Source organism: Molossus molossus, unplaced genomic scaffold, assembly GCF_014108415.1.
Source record: "Molossus molossus isolate mMolMol1 unplaced genomic scaffold, mMolMol1.p scaffold_m16_p_6, whole genome shotgun sequence".
In the NCBI taxonomy this organism is placed as follows: domain Eukaryota; kingdom Metazoa; phylum Chordata; class Mammalia; order Chiroptera; family Molossidae; genus Molossus; species Molossus molossus.
The window spans coordinates 104,501,442-104,519,329 of NW_023425399.1; the positions used below are offsets into that span (position 1 = coordinate 104,501,442).

Below are 17,888 nucleotides of genomic sequence, written 5' to 3' on the forward strand. Positions count from 1 at the left end.
GGCCCTGACTGGTTTGGCTCAGCATTTAGAACATCAGCCCTCGGAACAATGAGTCACAGGTTCGATTCCAGTCAACCATCGGCACATACCTCAGTTGGGTTCATCCCCAGCCCTGATTGAGGTCATGTGGGAGGCAACCACTTGATGTGTCCATCTCATGTTGATGTTTCTCTCTCTCTCTCTCTCTCTCTCTCTCTCTCTCTCTCTCTCTCTCTCCCTCTCCCTCTCCCTCTTCTTCTCCCTCTCTCCCTCCCTCCCTCCTTCCCTGCCACACTATCTGAAGATAAATAGAAAAATATCCTCAGGTGGGGATTAAAAAAAGAAGAGGGGATTTGTGAAAACAAGCCCTTAAAAATCTTTAGGTTCCTGAGAAGCAAGATAAAAAGAGGCATTGCAAAAATGAGATCTGAGGGGGATTTTTTTGTTTTTCATGTTTCTTCACATCCATTCTCAGCCTTTCTTCACCCTGCTCTTAGCTCCAGAAAGCTCACCCATAAGGACTAGATCAATATGATACTTTGTTGGAGCTTCTGTTTGGAGATTTAAGGGTAAAAGAGTGTGATATCCAGTTGTTAATCATGTCAGCATCCATCCTGCTGTGTTGGCTCAGACTGTCTGTACCAAAGGCTCCTGTCAAGAGGCTCTTCATATCATTACCCTCTTGAATTCCTAGAATCACTGTCTTCTCTTGTCCCTTCAATCCTAGAAGTAGGAATCGCTCCAGGCTGTTGGTAGCACATTTCACATAATCTACAGAAACACTGGCCACCAAAATCCCAAGTCTAGGATCTCCCAGAGGAAGCAGAGCTACGTGGAAGCCATGATTCTTAGATGGGCTTCCCATGCGTCTATGGCAGGAACCACCTCCAGCCACAGACCAAGCTCTTACAGAACTAGTAAGCTCAGATATTATGAGCTCATGTGCAACACTCAGATATTTCACTCTCCTAATACAAATAGAGATCTGGTTTGAAAATAAGTATTATCTTTCTCCTCCCCTAGTGGTATGGTGACCCAGTCCCCCTCTATCGTAAAACTTTTCTACTTACCACTAAATTCTTGATGTCTTTGTCTTTATTTTCTCCTTAATAACACCATCCTTTTTTGATTCTCCCAAAGCCTGTCTACAGGTTTTTTTAATACTCCCCTTACTAAACTCTCCTCAATTATCCACTTTGAATATGCCATCTTTTTCCTGCTGTGACCCTGAGTGACAGAAAAAAAAGAAGAAAAAAAAACAATAACGATTAACCATCAGGGAAATTGGATCCTGAAAAATTAATACAGCAAGTTACAGATACATATTTGAGAGCTGTCAGCATAAAGGTATTAGTTGATAGCACCAAAGTATGTGAATTCATCAGGAATAACACAGAAAATCAAGAGGTTAAAACAGAAATTGAAGAACAACCACAAAGAGGAAGCAAAATGAGAAAAAACAGATTCACAAAAGAGCAGAGAGACAGGAGGAAAATCACAGAAGTCAAGCGTCAAAGACTAAAAGGATGAGGACTGAGGAAAGCCTTTGAATATAGTCAGGGGTTCGTTGGTTATCATCCAGAGGACCAGTGCCACTCAGTGAATTAAGATTGAAATCAGCTCATGGACAGACACAAGTTCTCTGGGGCTTCTATTGTGTGGACCTGTCCAGGTTGCACTCAACATTATATAGAAGCAAACTTTTTACATGTGCATGGATACTTTTAGCAGATGTTACTGCAGGGTGAGGCTTTTGAGGTAATTTTCCCCCCTCCTCTATATTCTCTAAATTTCTTCAATAATTATAAATAGTGTGTACACACACACACACACACACACACACACACACGAAAGCAAGGCTGGAAAAAAAAATCCCCTACAAGAATTTTACAAAGAAGATCCAGGGAAAGTTCCTTCCTTGCCCTGTTAGTAATAACTAAAAAATAACGCTCATAGTTAATTGGTCTCCCTGTCATTTAGTGAATGCTTAACTTTGTTAAGTAAAAGAAGCTCTTGGTGGATGGAATTTCCCCAAAAGATGTTATGATTTTTCTTCTAAATTTACTTAAACCACCCTAAAAACTTCAGTTCCTGGAATTTCCATAAAAATTTTAGTGAAAACTTACAGACCCTAGTACCTCTGCAAGGATAACTTGTGATTATTCTTAACATGGATGGTACACTCTTTCTGTTCCTGAGATTAACATTCAGAAGTACTAAATGGCTGCACATAAACTGCCCCCACCCCATCCCTTTCTTGGCCATGGCAGGCATCACTATTAGTTGCCATGGTTTCCCAGAGTCTGTCTAGACTTAGCCTGAGAATTCCATTCAGCAGCACCCACTACCAGTCAGCACTCAAGATGAACCTATTTGCCATCCCACATTTTACTATGACTATCATATCCTGAAATTCACAGTTCTCAAACTGTATTGAGTTCATAAAAATGTGGGTTCCCTCTGGGTCAGTGAGGCTCAGTGGATTGGGTGACGTCCCATGGACTGAGAGGTCCCAGTGTGATTCCTGGTCAGGGCACATGTCCGGGTTGTGAACTCAATCCCTAACAGGCAGGAGGCAACCGATGGTTGTTTCTCTCTCACAATGATATTTCTATCTCTCTCTCTCTTCCTGTCTCTCTAAAAAAAATCAATAAAAAATTTAAACATTTTTAAAAATAAAAAGAAGCCCTGGCCGGTTTGGCTCAGTGGTTAGGGCATCAGCCTACAGACCCGAGAGTCCTGGGTTCGGCTCCTGCTAAAGGCATGTGCAAAAAATTTAAAAAATAAATAATATAAATAAAAATAAAAAGAAAGCTAGATATTTAGACAAATATTTCCATCACCTTAGCCTCTGAAATAAAAATCCATATTTTAGCCCTGGCCAGTTTGGCTCAATGGTAGAGCATCGGCCTGTGGTCCAGAGAGACCAGGGTTCGGTTCCCGCTGGGGGCATGTACCTTGGTTGCAGTTTGTCCCTGGCCCTGGTTGGGTCGTGAGGGTGGCAACCGCTCGATGTGTCCCTTTCGCGTCGATGTTTCTCTCTCTTCCTCTCTCTCCCTCCCACTCTATCTGAACAAAAAATGGAAAAATGTCCTTGGGTGAGGATAAAAAAAAAAAAAAAATCCATATTTTAACTTTTTAACAGAGTGTGTTGGGGGTTGGAATTACTGAAAACCTACACATAACTACCTGTAACTATGTTTTCAGTTAATCACTTGTAAAGAGAGTTCTCACTTGCTTGTGGTAGTGCAGTAGATGTCTGGCTGGAGTATACAGATAGAGAAGAAATGATAAAACTCTTAAAAAAATTTTTTTTTTCTTTATTGATTTTAGAGAGAGAGGAAAGAAGAGGGAGAAAGATAGAAACATCAATGAGAGAGAACATCGATTGGCCACCTCTTGCATGTCCCCCACTGGGGATCAGGGCCCACAACCTGGGCATGTGCCCTAACTGGGAATCCAACCAGTGACCTCTTGGTGCATGGGTCAAAGCTCAACCACTGAGCAACACTGCCAACTCTTAAGAGAGGCTTTCACTGTATCCAAAGACCTCTCAGGCATGCCCTCCAGCACACACACACACATCAGTTGGCCCTTTCCCGAGTAACAAAATCTGCATATTTGGACTACATCTGAGGACCAGGCAATGAAGGCATTCAGTAAAAATGAAATGTATATTAGTGAAGTCTATACAACAAAGAAGTGGTTATGTATACAATGTTGAAAACAACGTTTTCCATCAAAATTCAGTATATTAAAATAAAAATGGAAGTAGGAAGATCAGACCTGCTGTAACACTGTGTTGTGCTCACGGTAGACGTAACTGTCTCCCTGCCAGACTTTGAGCAAGTTGACCAAAGAACCAGCTCTTTGCATTACCTGAATGCCCAGCTCAGCATAGTGTCCAACACTAAATGTTGAATAAATGACTCTTTCCACTTTGGAGAATTAAATTTAGGGCAAGTGAAAGAAAGTACAGTACTAGTTCATGAAGAGGGAAGTAAAGTACTCAGAGCCACTATTTAATCCATATTTCTTTAAAAAATTGCTTTATTTGAAAGAATTTAAGTGGTCAGAATAGAAGAAGGGGGAGGAGAGGAGAAAGAGGAGGAGAATAAGATGAAGAAGAGGAGGAAGAGGGAGAAGAAGGTGAGAAGCTGCCTACTCCATTTTGGTAGTCATTGACTGGGGGGGGGGCTCCCCAAGAAGAGTATGCTCTTAATTAATTTCATCTTGCTCAGGCATTTGCCAGGGGCTATGCCAAGAATAAGTAACCCCAGCTGGAAAGCTGAGGTGACCCCAAGAAGCTAATAGCAGGAACAGGGCACAAAACACTGTCCATGGAGCTGGGAAGTGGTTTTTCCTGGAAGGGAAATCTGGGTAGTGCACCTGTGTGTCTTCCACGGTCCACAATTTTCAGTACACGGATCCTTTTCTTCACAGAGGTTTCAGGAGCAACTCTTCAGGGCTTTGGTGGTCCTTTCATCCTGATAGGACACAGAAGAGAGAGGTTACTAGGACAAACTACAGCACCTGGTAACAGGTTCACAAGTGACACTCATCACCTTCTCCTTTACTATCCTATTTTCCCCTTGCTGATCATGGTAGCTTGGTGAGGGGCCCCCAAACCCTTATTTGTGAGGACCTTGAGCACCCCAATCTCATCACCTTCACTTCTCCTTAGAAGGCATGAGTATAGAACAAATATACTTCTTTAAAAAGACATCCTGTTACTTAGAAAGAAATGGTTTGATTCAGTGGAATTCATAAGATAGGGATAAAAATAAGTCTTAAAACAGTTGATGTTCATGTCATATAAGAAGTGCAAGGGGAAGCTCTTAAATAGCTGTAATCATACAAAACCATACAAAGAACACTTATTTAACTATTCTTCTGCAACATGGTCAAGTGTGAGGACCCTCAGTGCTAATGTGAAGACTCTCTCCATGACATGACTTCTAGGGAAATAGGTCCACTAAGGAAAGAACAGAATTAGCAAAGCACTGGGCACTGTGGAGGATATGAAACCACATATTCACAATTTAGATGAGGAAAAAAATAATTGCACACATGAAACAATCCAAAAATGATGGTGACAATGAGGTCACTGTAAGACCACTGGGCAGCATGATAATCTCCCTTTTTAGAAATTTGTAAAATGGAGGAACAATTCTTCTTGTCTTTTGGAGAACTAACTTGGAATTTAGGAAGTCCAGGAAGTATTGGTGTGTAGTAGGGTAATTAACACTAAATTCTAAAGAGAGAGTGATACTTAAGTCTCTTTAATGCCTATGGCATTAAAATGTAGCATATTGAATTCCCAAGCCTTATGCCATGGGTTCCATTTATGATTCTGTTCTGGTGACAATGATACATTTTTTGTTCAAACAACAACAATGGAAACTTATCTTCTTCCTCTCTGTCTTTCCCACCTAACTTACATGATGCATTTCTGTCAGATTAATGTTTGTGGCTGACACACTCTCCTTGAGTGCAGGTGAAACCTATGACTTGCTTCTAACCAACAGAATATGTCAAAGTGCCTGGCCGGTGTGGCTCAGTGGTTGAGCATTGTCCCATGCACCAAGAAGTCGCCGGTTCAATTCCCCGTCAGGACACATGCCCAGGTTGTGGGCCAAATCCTCAGTGGTGGGCATGCAGGAGGCTGCAAATTGATTTATCTCTCAGTGATATTTCTCTCTCTCTGTCTCCCTTCCTCTCTCTATCAAATCAATAGAGAAAAAAAAGAATAAAAAAAAAGAATATGGCAAAGGTGATGGGCCGTGACTCCCTTGATGAGTTTACTATCTATAGCTTTATCTATATATCTGTATTATCTATACAGATAGCTATATGACTTCATCTTTCTTGTGCTCAGTAAACCCCTTTTGCTGGCTCTGAAGAAATGAGCTGCCATGTGGTGAGAGAGCCTTTGGTAAGGACCATGTGGCAAGGAACTGTGGGTGGCCTGTAGGACCTGAGGTCCAAGCCCTCAGTCATACAGGAAAGGACTGAGCCCCAGTCAACCTCCAGACGAGAATGTAGCCTGTGTGAGCATGTGCAGAGGACCCAGGGAAGCTGTGCCTGAACTCCTTTCCCCTGGACATGGTGAGGCAATAAATGCATGTGCTTAAGCCACTAAATTTGTGATAATTTGCTATACAAAAATATAAACAAATTCAATATTGTTAGGAAATGCATCCTCTATGTATTGGTCCAAAGTATTCAATGGCTTTTCATTGCCTTCAGAATAAAGTCTAAAAAGCTTATAAGGACATTCAAGGCCTCTCATAATATTACCTTATCTGAGTCAGTCTGATAAAGACTGTACCAACCTAAAAAAGAGTTCCAGGGCAAAGATTGACTGTTGAAGGAGTCCCTCGTGTGGCAGAAATAGCTAGGTCTTCATGCCAGTTTCCCTATACCTATACTTCATGTCCCCTACACTTCCCCCCAATTTAACTTCCTGTTTATTGTATACACTCATGTTTTACATTTCAATACCAGCAACAAAGTTATTTTCATTTTCCAATTCTTCCTATTCCAAATCCTAACCATTTTTCTAAAATCAAATGTGATTATTCCTACTCACCCCAATCTAGAAGTAATTTATTTCTCGTTTCCATTATTTCTTATGTTGCATATTTCTCATACTGCATTGTATTATAGCCATACATCTTGGTAGACATTTGTCATTCCTTTTAGTTGCCCAGCATCCAACATACCTTTCAATGTTTAGGGAATTCTCTGTTTTGTGAGTCTTGGTGGAAAATGGAGTCTGCCTTTCTCTATAGGAGCTAACCATATCAAATTCTCACTTTCTCAGCATTGGTTTCGATTAAGGTTCAATAAATATACAAATTGAACTGAATGTATTGATTATTTAAATATTTTAAGATTTTTGTATAATTCCTCCAGATGAGAGGAATAAATAAGTTATTCAAATAAATATACTCAGAATCATCCAGCTGAAGTCACAAGTCCTAATTTTGAGGAAGGTTATATATGTAAACAGATAATACATGTGAATAGAAATGTGTGACTTTTTCTGAATGAGAGCATTTCATTAATTAATGTTTGAATATTTATTTTAGTCCTATAGCTCAAGAGATTGCACACACATATATAGACTTTGGCAATAAATTTTGTAAAATTGGTAGAGAGGGCCCAGAGTGTTAATAGTTTGAAAGCTTCTCATTAATATTCCTAATCAGCTTTGTATTCTTAGGAAAGTATTTGAAACATAGTAAGTATTTGATTAAGATAAGTTTAACACAAGAGTCAACTTTATGTAGGAAAGATAGCTTATAGATTTCACTTATAAACTAAAGAAGCTTTAATGTAACCAAAATTATCCTGTGGTAACCACTGTCTGTTCCTGTATTTCCAGAAAGATACTTATAAATTATAACAAGATTATGAACTTTGCATCTTAAATGTACCCATCTTTACAACAGATGGAGTGAGTATATTGAACCCAACAGGCTAAGGAATTTATTTCTTCTATTTAACATTATTTCCCCGCTTCTCCCTCCCCCCATCCCAACTCATGTGATTGTAAGGCAGTCAAAAGTCAAAGAAAACCATAGAATTTCAGTTCGCAATCTAAGACAATTTCAAATTATTGATTTTCAAGTGTTCTATTAACTTTAGTGGTCAACATTTTTAGTTTTTCTCATTATAGTGGCAAAGAGAGCTCGTTTCTACAAATGAACGGAAACAGCAAAAAAAAAAAAAAAAAAAACCCACCAGAACACCCTGGCCAGGTAGCTCTGTTGGTGTTCTCTCGATACCCCAAGGTTGTGGGTGCAGTCTCTGGTTAGGGCACGTATAAGAAGCAACCAAAGAACACACAACTAAGTGGAACAACAAATCGATGTTTCCCTCCCTCTCTTTCTCCCTTCCTCTTTCTAAAATCAATCCAGATTTTTATTTTTTAAAGAGAAAACACTGCCTGGCCAGTTTGGCTCAGTAGTTATAGCATTGGCCTGTGGTCAGGGGGCACATACCTGGGTTGCAGTTTGTCCCTGGCCTTGGTCAAGGTCGTGTGGAAGGCAACCAGTCGATGTGTCCCTCTCACATCAATGTTTCTCTCCCCCCCCCTCTCTTCTCCCCTTTCTCTCCCTCTCCCCCCGTCCCTCCCACTTTATCTGAAGATAAATAGAAAAACATCCTTGGGTGAGAATTTAAAAAAAAAGAGAAAACATCAGAGGGCCTAAAACATGCCAAATGGCCTAGTGAAGGAAAGGGGGTATGCCACCCAGGACATTGATGGGTGTGTAATGTGTTGCTGGGAGGAGGACTTCTAAGCTGGGAAGGAGGGGAGAGAAAAGTTTGCCATTTGCAGGTGTAAAAAATTTCAATAATAAATTGAGTCCTTTTGCCCAGACCATTTTCCTCCCTTTTGGCAAATTAGCAAGGACATTATCCTGTCGGAAGTAGTTGTTTCTGTCCTGTTCTAGTCCCTTAACCTCCTGCTTCAGGCCTATTCAAATAGAATTTCTGAATCTACTGAATCAGAAACTTCATTTTAACAAGTTCCCCAGCTGATTTGAATACACAGCAACTTTTGAGGACTACAGTAGAAGTCTTACTTGTCCTATAAACCCATTAATGAGATTATAAAGGAAAAACAAAGCCATGGAATGAACATATTTTTTATCTTTTTAACAGAACTGACATTGGCCACCAGAATGGCACCAGTTTTCCCTAGGCTACCATTCCTTTATTCATTCAACAAATATTTGGGAGGAAGATAAGCAACATAATAAGTAACTAACATTTGTTGAGCTCGTTTAATCTCTAAACATCTATGAGGTTATTGCCTATTATACAAAATATGGGGAAATTGAGGGGCATGAAGAGACGTAGCGACACGACCCAGAAGACACCGACAGTGTTCACGGGAGGAACCGGGATCCTCTCTGGATGCAGAACTCAGGCTCCACCACTCTCCGCCGCCCACACGGAGTACATTCATTCTTTCTCCTCTGCGGGAATGTTGCACAAGGTCAGACTTCCTCTAGTCAAGTCTCTATCTGGCCCTCTGTGGTAGGCAACCACCAAATTTGGAGGTCAGAGGAAATCATTAACCAATTTCCATAGCTAACACTTTCCAGGCTCTAGGACCGAGTCACGGGGCCAGAAGAATGAACTTGCAACCTCCTGGTCACAAGGAGCAAACACCAACACTTGCCATTTCAGGCTTCCCTCCATCTTGGTCCTCCCAGCATGGGCATTGGAGGCGAGAAGAGAGCCTAGACCACACTTCCCATAACCAAAATGGCAGCCGTGCACTCCTTGCCCACAGCTGACCCCTTCCCCGCGGCTCCGTCTCCTTGGTTCCAGCCTAGGCCAGGCGTGTAGGGAAACGTTAGCATTCCCCCCGCCCCCGCCTCATTTTTTTGCGACAGTTGCAGCGAAAGTTACGGCAGTCGAGGCCGGTGTCAGCTGATTTACCGCAGCGGCGGCGGCGGCGGCGGCAGTAGCGGCGCCCTGCAGCCCGGGTGGGGAGGCGGCGGCCGAGCTGGGGTTGCGGTCCCAAAGATTTTCGCACCCCACAGTCATCTTAGATCCGTCCTTGCTTTGTGCTCCTTTGCCGGGAGGTCTACCGGTGGTCCGACAGACAACATCACGGCAGGAGATGAAGCTGTGACAGGTAGGAAGGGGGATTTCGAGCCTCCCCAAGGGGATCTCCGGGGCGGGATGTGCCCGCAACGTGGAGGTCACGGGGCTGGGGGTCAGGGGTCACAGCCCGCGCCCTCCGGTGGCGGCGCCAGCTGTCAGAGCTCTGCTGCTGGAAGCTCCGTGCTGTGCTGCGCCTGACGTTCAGGCCCCCAGCGAAGCGCCGTTGCCCGGGTCGTGGCTCTTGCCAGGGGGTTTGGGGCTCCCTGGCCTGGTAAGTGACATTTGCTTCTGGTGACACAGGCTTTGGGCTTGAGATGGGACCGCTCTGCTTTCGGGCAGTCTAAACCGGGCGCGGTGGTTCGTGATGATGGGTGGGTGGTTATTGACAGTGTTTTCCGGCAATGTGCTGGTTTGCGGGGTACTTATGGCCCCTCCTTACCCGCTGGTACTCCTCTTTAGTTTGCCCTTGCCTAAGGTATTGAGATGGCTGTTAGGGTTTCATCTTTGAGGTGCCACCTGCCCGTCCTCATCCCTCTGCTCCATACTTGGTCTAAGAGGACCTGCCACTTCCTGTCCCCAGTGGGACGCAGCGCTCCGGAGCAGTGTGCTTACTGCCTGCCTTTGGTTCACACATTGCGTTTTAAGTTCTGATTCACCTTTGCTCTGTCAGTTTCTCAGGCGCTAGGCAGACTTGGCTGGTTCTTCGAGTTTGCAACAACGGTAGCTACCTCTACACCGCGGGCCGCATTAGTATTGTTACTGTTGATTTTAGCATCCAGTGAAAGCTGCAGCTTGTTTTCACCGCAACGTTTTGCCAGCAAAGGAAGACAAGCTATGTCTCCTTCAGATGTTAATTGCTTAGGGCTCCATGGACAAGGTGGCAAAAATCGCCAGTTGTATGAGAGATTGTATGTTTTTTTTGAAATTTTGTTACACACCCACGTTTTCTTGTTTTATAAGGAATTTGTGACAGAATGAAGTGGAGAGGACTTTAAAAGTGAAAATAGCCGTGGCCGGTTGCTCAGTGGTTAGAGCGTCGGCGCAGAGTCACGGGTTCAAGTCCGGTCAAGGGCACATACCTCCATTGCCGTTTGTTCCCCCGCCCTGGTCAGGGTCGTGCAGGAGGCAACCAGTCGCTGTGTCTCTCTCACATGCATGTTTCTCTCTCTACCCCCTTCTTCCCTCCCACTCGGACTGAAGATAAATGGGAAAATAACCTATGGTGAGGATTTAAAAAAAAAAGTGAAAATGTGTTGAAGTGCTTTTATTACTATGAAGAATCAAAAACTGCCTTGATTTCATCCAAAATAACAGGTCATAATTATTTCAAATTGGAAAAATTTGAGCCTTGTATCTTATAATTTTATTTTTATCTTGGATATAAATTATGTTTTGAACTAAAGGAAGTGGGATAGTTTATGTAACAATCTTAGCATCTAAAACTTTAAAAGTAGTGAGCTGGTTTTGTGTCTTTGTCATGATAGGGTAGGATATCATTTAACTTTAGTGATGTGCTCTGTGTTTGGTGTGAGACCTTAAAGTTTGTTTTGGACCTCAGGTGCAAAGGATTGAATTAATCTTTCTCAATCCCATGATATTCAATTGGGCTGTTTAAGGAGTGTCCCTTGATTTTTTTGTTTTTCATTCTATTTTTTAATTCATTGTCTTTTATTTCCAATTCCCACTCCATTCCCTCAGCTATCTACTTGTAAGCAACCATTCTAATAAGTGTGATGTGTATCGTTCTGTTTGTATGTGTCATTAATGTATATTGTTTTGGGTGCCCACATTTTTAATTTATAGAGCTGATGTCATGCTATATATTTCATTAATTTTTTTCCCTCAATGTGTTTTAAAGATCTGTTTGTGGAAAAAAAATAAAGATCTATTTGTGTCTCTGTCTATTGCTTCTCACTGCTGCACAATATTTCAGAATGTATATCTACTACATTGTATGTGTACTCTCCAATTTGTGAATACCCACATTTACCTTCATTTTCCTACCACTATAGACAATACAATGATAAGCATACCTTTAGACCTCTGTGATACTTTCTTTGAGATTTATATCCAAGGTTGTGATTTCTGGATCATAGGATATGTATATACATATTTTATGGAAAGACTGCCAGATTGTGTTCCAACAAGCTGCGATAGTCTACAGTCCTGCAGGAAGTTCATGAGAATTTCTGTGTCCTTATATCTCCACCAGACTAATCGATAACAAAGTAAGTAGATAACAAATAAAAACTCATCTTAAATTACATTTCACTATGCCTAATGAGATTGAGCATTTCTTTCTGTGCATTTCATCTTTTGGCGGTTTCCCTTGTATAAAATTGCCTGTTCATCCCTTTGCCCATTTTTAATTGAAGGATTCAGGCCTTTTCTTGTTGAGCTGAAGAAGTTGCTTGTATTTTCTAGATACCAGTCCTTTAAATATTACAAGTACATCTGTTTCTATTTCGTCATTTGTCTATAATTTTTTTCACGATGCACTTTGTTGAACAGAAATCTCTAATTGTGATATAATCAAATTAAAACAATTTTTTTTTTTACTTTCGGTTTTTGTTTTGGGTTTTTTTTAAGAAGGCGTTCCCCAACTATATGGCACCAAGTTACCCTCCGATTTTATGTATTAATTTCATAGTTTTCTTTTAAATTTATAGGTCTTCATTACATTCAGAGTCTGTCTTCTTATAGTCATGAACTGTCAGTCAATAGACCATGTATATAATGATAGTTCCATAAGATTGCAATTCAGCTGAAAAATTCCTATTTCCTAATGATGTCATAACCATGATAAAGTCATAGTGCAAGGCATTGCATGCTGACCACTGTGTAACAGTTGCCTACAGTATTCAGTGCAGTGACATCTTGTGTAGGTTTGTAGTCTAGGAGCTGGAGGGGAACAGAATTTGTCACCCCCAAATATGTCTCTTTGACATAAGGATTATTTTAGGTTGATTAATTTTAAGAAATAACAGATAGAGGAGAAGTTCTGAAAACCAAGTAGAAGTTACCCTTTGACATTGACATTTTTAAGGGTTTCTCCCTTGCTGAAAGCTGGGCATGACCTTTTCTGTAGAAACTCTTATCAATGCAGACGACAGTGTTGCTAAACCTGCATTACAATCTTACCCTTCTTGACTGTTGTTTTCCTTGTAACTTCTATTAACTGGCTCTTCACCTTCAACATCTTTTCTGCTAAAGATTTTGGGGAGTTACTCAGAGTTCATGATTCTCTTTCATGTATACAGGAGGTGGACATGTTATTAAACTTTTGTTTGTTTTTCTCCTGCCAATCTGTCTTTTAGTGCAGGGATGTCTCAACTAAGAACCCTGAAGGATGGAGGGAAACTGTTGTCCTCCCGTACAGAGCAATAAGCTATACCATGTAGCCTAGGTGTATAGTAAGCTATACCATCTATGTTTGTGTAAGTGCACTCTATGATGTTTACACAATGATGAAGTCGGCTGAGGACTGCCAGTTCAATACCAACAGGAGTCCCCAATTTGGGGTGTGGTGAAGAAGGAAACTTGATTCAGTACAAACAGCTGAGTTGTGATGCCACTTGGCCATTGGCTGGGAGAGCAGGCAGCTGCAGAACAGTTCAGTAGTGTTACAGCTCAGTTATGAAGCAGCAGGGCTGTGAGGCAGCCCTGGGGTGAGGCAGCTCTGTTCTGCTCAGGTCCGCCCCACCCTGCTCCACTCTGCCTTCTCTGCTGTGTTGCTTTGCTCCAGCCCGTTCTGCTGTGGTCCTGCAAGATTTTTTGGTATCTCAGCTGCAGTCTAGGAAACAGTCTGTAGTGTTTGGTGGAAAGGAAAAGTAGGCTCTCCAAGCCACTTTCAAGCTCTTGCAGATATTTTACTAGTGTTTAGCTCATATATATTGCTCTATATGTTGGTAGCTAATATACATCAGTGATAACAGATTGGTGGAGTGTGCCTGTTACCTTCTGTTCTCACATCCAAGTTATCTATTTGACTGTCTTCCTTAAAGGCTCTCCTTTTCTAAATACTTCAAATAAAAACCACTATGAGTGGGAGTACAAAGTTTACACTAATAAAATATCACTTTACTTAGTTTCAAACACAATTTTGTGATTCATTAGCAGGTCTTAGTGAGTGTAGTTAGTAGTGATTAGTTAAAGTAAACCAGGTCAGCCAAGATGCTTCGTAAGTCCTAAGATCTGTCTTGCAATGTTTATGTCACAGATAGAATAAAAGAGGCTGGAGTATCAGCAAAACCTTCAGCTGGAAAAAAAAATTGGTATGTTAATATGTTTGATTAAGGAGACATTATTAACATTATTATAGAAAAATTGATAGGCAACTCTTCTGTGAAAAACAAAGCATGTAAAATCAAGATGTATTTTGTTAATGGGTACCAGTCTTTTTAAACCAAGGCAAATAAACTTCATTCATTACTTTGTTCATGTATTCAACACATATTTGGGTGCCTCTTATGTGGCAGGAGTCCTAGGCCCTGGGAATACAGTAAAGAACAAAACAAATATAAATCATCACCTTCGTGGAGCTTATGTGATAGTAGAGGGAGAGACAAACAAGAAATAAAAAAAAATTTGGTATGTTAAATGATTGTAAGTACGCTGGAGAAATATATAAAATACTGTTGGATGGTGGGGTTTGTAATTGTCATGGTCCGGAAAAGCCTCACTGAGAAGACGACCTTTCAGCAGACACCTGCAGGAGGTGAGGGAGTGTGCACGGAAGAAGTCTGGGAGACACTACTCCGAAAGGAGACCCTGCCTGGCGTCTTTGAAGAAAACCAAGAATCACAGTGGATGGAGAAGAGAGAGCGAGGAGAGAACAACAGCCTTGTTCACGTAGGTGAAGCAGTTGTATAGAGTTTGTTCTACTCTGAATGGGACAAGAAGCCACAGGGAGATTCTGAGTACATGTGTGACATGGTGTGATTTTATTTTAATAGCATCACTCTTTATGCTACATTGAGACTATAACAGGACAAAGGTGCAAACAGGGAGACCAGTTAGGAGGCTGTTGTGTTGTCCCTGGTGGGAGCTGCTGGTGATTCGGAATGGGCTGATTGTAGTGAAGGTGTTGAGGAGTCATTGGGGTCTGGATCTGTTTTGAAGGTATAGCCAGTAGAGTTTCTTGGTGGATTGATATGTAGGGTGAATGTATCAAGGACAATTGTAGGATTTTGGCCTGTGGCTCTATAAAGATGGAGTTGCCATTAACTGAGATGGGGAAGATTATTGAGAGGAGCAGGTTTTGGAAGAAGATCAAGGACTCACTTCTGAGAAGTTTATTAGATAGAGATGTTGAATAGGAAGTTGGATATGTGAGTTTGGAGTTTGGAGTTCAGAAGAGAGCCCAAGCCATACATCAGGGGATTGTCAACATATACATTGACATCTGTAGGTGCTATTTAAAGCTTTGAGATTTGGTGAGGTCATTGAGGGAGAAAGGGAGGGAGGGAAGGTCGCTAGAAAAGAGAAGAGAAGTCCAGCATTTACAGGTCAAAAGCCCTGGCTGGTGTGGCTCAGTTGGTTGGAACATTGTCCTGTGCACTGAAGAGTCACGGGTTAGATTCCTGGTCAGGGCACATACTCGGGTTGTGGGTTTGATCCCTAGTCAGGGCAGGAGGCAGCTGATCAATGTTTCTCTTCACATGGATGCCTCTCTCTCTCTCTCTCTCTCTCTCTCTCTCTCTCTCTCCCCCCCCCCACTTCCTCTCCCTTCTTCTTTCTCTAAAATCAATAAAGCAAACAAACAAAAACAAGGAAAAATGGGGACTAAAGCTAGAGAGATAGCAAAGTATGAAGGCATGGAGGTCGAGTGAAGAAGTGTTTTTTAATAGACTTACTTAAAAAAATATTTTTATTGATTGTTAGAGAGAGAGAAAGGGAGAGGGAGAGAGAGAGAGGAACATCCATGAGAGAGACACATTGATCGACTGCCTCCTGCACGCCCCACACTGGGGATCGAGCCTGCAGCCCAGGCATATGCCCTGACCAGGAATCAAACCAGTGACCTCTTGGTCCATTGGTTGATGCTCAACCACTGAGCCACACCAGCTGGGCTGAAGAGGTGTTTTGAGGCAGATGAAGTATGAACTATGCCAAATGCTGCTGGAAGGTCTAGAAAGATGTGGGTTAGGATTTGACATTGGATTTACTAGTGGGGACATTATTGGTGACCTTGTCAGTAGTAGTTTTTGACAGGCAGACCATTTTTTCTGCAGTTCGTATATGAGAAGGAGGGGAATGCTGCATATGAAGATAGTCCGATTTAGAAAGACGTTACTATTTCCTCAACGTTTACAGCTAATAGTGGGGAAGCTGGGACCACCCCTCATCAGTGTGATTCTCAAATCTTCATTCTTGGTGAATACACCTTACTGATCCCTGGAATATTGTGATGGCTTCAATGTCTAGTGTGGGAAAGCATGTTTGTTTCTGCTTCTGGGTAGTTTAACGTATGAACAATGAGAAACTTCAGTGCTCAATTAAAAATGTTGATGGCAATGTCAAGGAAAGAAGTAGGAATGATTGGAAATGCAGGTGAGAATAGGTGGGTGGGGGAATCACTTCCTTCATCACATCTACTGGTTCTACCAAATGGGATCTGTTCTCTCTATAAAGTAGGGGCTTAGTGGGCATAGATCGCTTTTAGCTTCATCAGTAATTTGTGAAATTGAGGCAGGTTGGCGATGGATGGAGCATAAGAAGAGTTCAGACATCCTAATGGCAGCTGCAGAAATTTTAGACATGATTCATTATGCCTCAAAATCTATGAATCATTTAAAAAACTCGGATTTATTTTTGACCGCAAAGCTCTACAGTGCTCACAACCTGACTGAGGACTGGCTTAGCAATAAGAAATAAGTGTAGTCTTCTGTTGCCATCTGCTCGCTCCACATGTCCTTTGGAAACCGAATACTGGAACTTCATTTTACAAAGCAGCCCTAAAATGTCAAGCTCATTGGGAGTAGGTTTCTTGCTACCTAAATAAGAAAGGATAATCTTATCAGTTTAGTGACATGTTTCCTCTTCAGAAGGCCGTGTCCCTCGCAACTCTAATTGCAGAAACCCTTTGTTCGTAGGAAGCAGCTCAGTAATTTCATTAGGACTTTGTATGACTTAGCTATCTTGTTGCTTTATAATAAACAGTTTTCATTACCTGATTCCATTTTCTCCAAGTCTTCAGTAAAAGGGGGGCAAAAGCACAAAGAAAATGCGTAATCTTAGCGATCGCTTCCTACATCACATCTACTGTGCATTTAACTTGAACACACATTTTGACAAATTATATTGGAATGTCCTCTGAGAATTTGACTAAACCTTTAAAAACTTTTCTTTCTTCTTCATGGTATCTATGGCGAGTGTAGTTAGCTGTGTAGTGTGTAGTCCCTGCTTCTCATATTCCCTGATGGTAGCTGAGTAGTTAGGCCTGCTCTCCTTCATGTGCGGCCATTCTCATGGGAGAGAATTGAGTTGTTATGTCTGCAGGTCTCAGGAGGCCTGCCTGGGGCACAGGAAGTACACAGACCAAGATGAGATTGATTTTCTTTTGAAACTGCCTGTGCTCTGGGTAGAAATACATCTTGCTTTTGCATTAGAGTTAGGAAAGCAATGTAGAGAAATTAATGTTGATCTGACGCTAGATTTTTTCATATGTAATCTTAACTATTTTATAGCTTTTAGAAGTCACGTGGGATAGTAATATCATGGGATATTGCAGAACAGGATGGGCTTATCAGAGCATCACTCCACAAGTTATTGGCACTTTTATTTTTTTTAAATTTTTTTATTTTTTTATCCTAACCCGAGGATACTTTTCCATTTTTTGTACAGATAGAGCGGGAGGGAGAGAGAAGAAGGGAGAGAGAAAGAAACATCGATGTGAAGGGACACATTGAGTGGCTGCCACCCGCACGACCAACCAGGGCCAGGGACAAACTGCAACTGAAGTACGTGCCCTTAGCGGGAACCGAACCCGGGTCTCTCCGGACCGCAGGCCGACGCTCTAACCGCTGAGCCAAACTGGCCAGAGCAAGTTATTGGCACTTTTAAAGGGGAAAAAATAGTCATGGTGGAATAGATGGTAGTTACTTCTGTAATTAAGTGGGGTAGGACAGTGTGACATTAACATGCCCATTGTGGCGATGCAGTGTGATGTGACGTGTGCGTCATCACTTGTGAAATATTCTTGCCAGAAATGTTTCCCTTGAACCTAATGATACCTTTAGATCCAACTTCCAGTTTATAGGAAAAACAAGAGATAGAGGAAC

At 41.7% G+C, this 17,888-nt stretch overlaps 1 protein-coding gene across 3 annotated transcripts in view; it reads left to right on the forward strand.

The window, feature by feature from the left end:
• Positions 1-9,520: 9,520 nt before the first annotated feature.
• WDR7 (WD repeat domain 7) overlaps positions 9,521-17,888 on the forward strand; it is a 320,067-nt gene continuing 311,699 nt past the window's right edge. The window contains exon 1 of one of the 3 annotated variants that reach the window (XM_036244069.1): positions 9,521-9,637. The gene's annotated coding sequence lies outside the window, so the exon portion shown is untranslated. Of the gene's footprint in view, positions 9,638-9,762; positions 9,878-14,333; positions 14,458-17,888 lie in introns of those variants that run through there. The other 2 variants (XM_036244068.1, XM_036244070.1) reach the window with 2 other exon arrangements.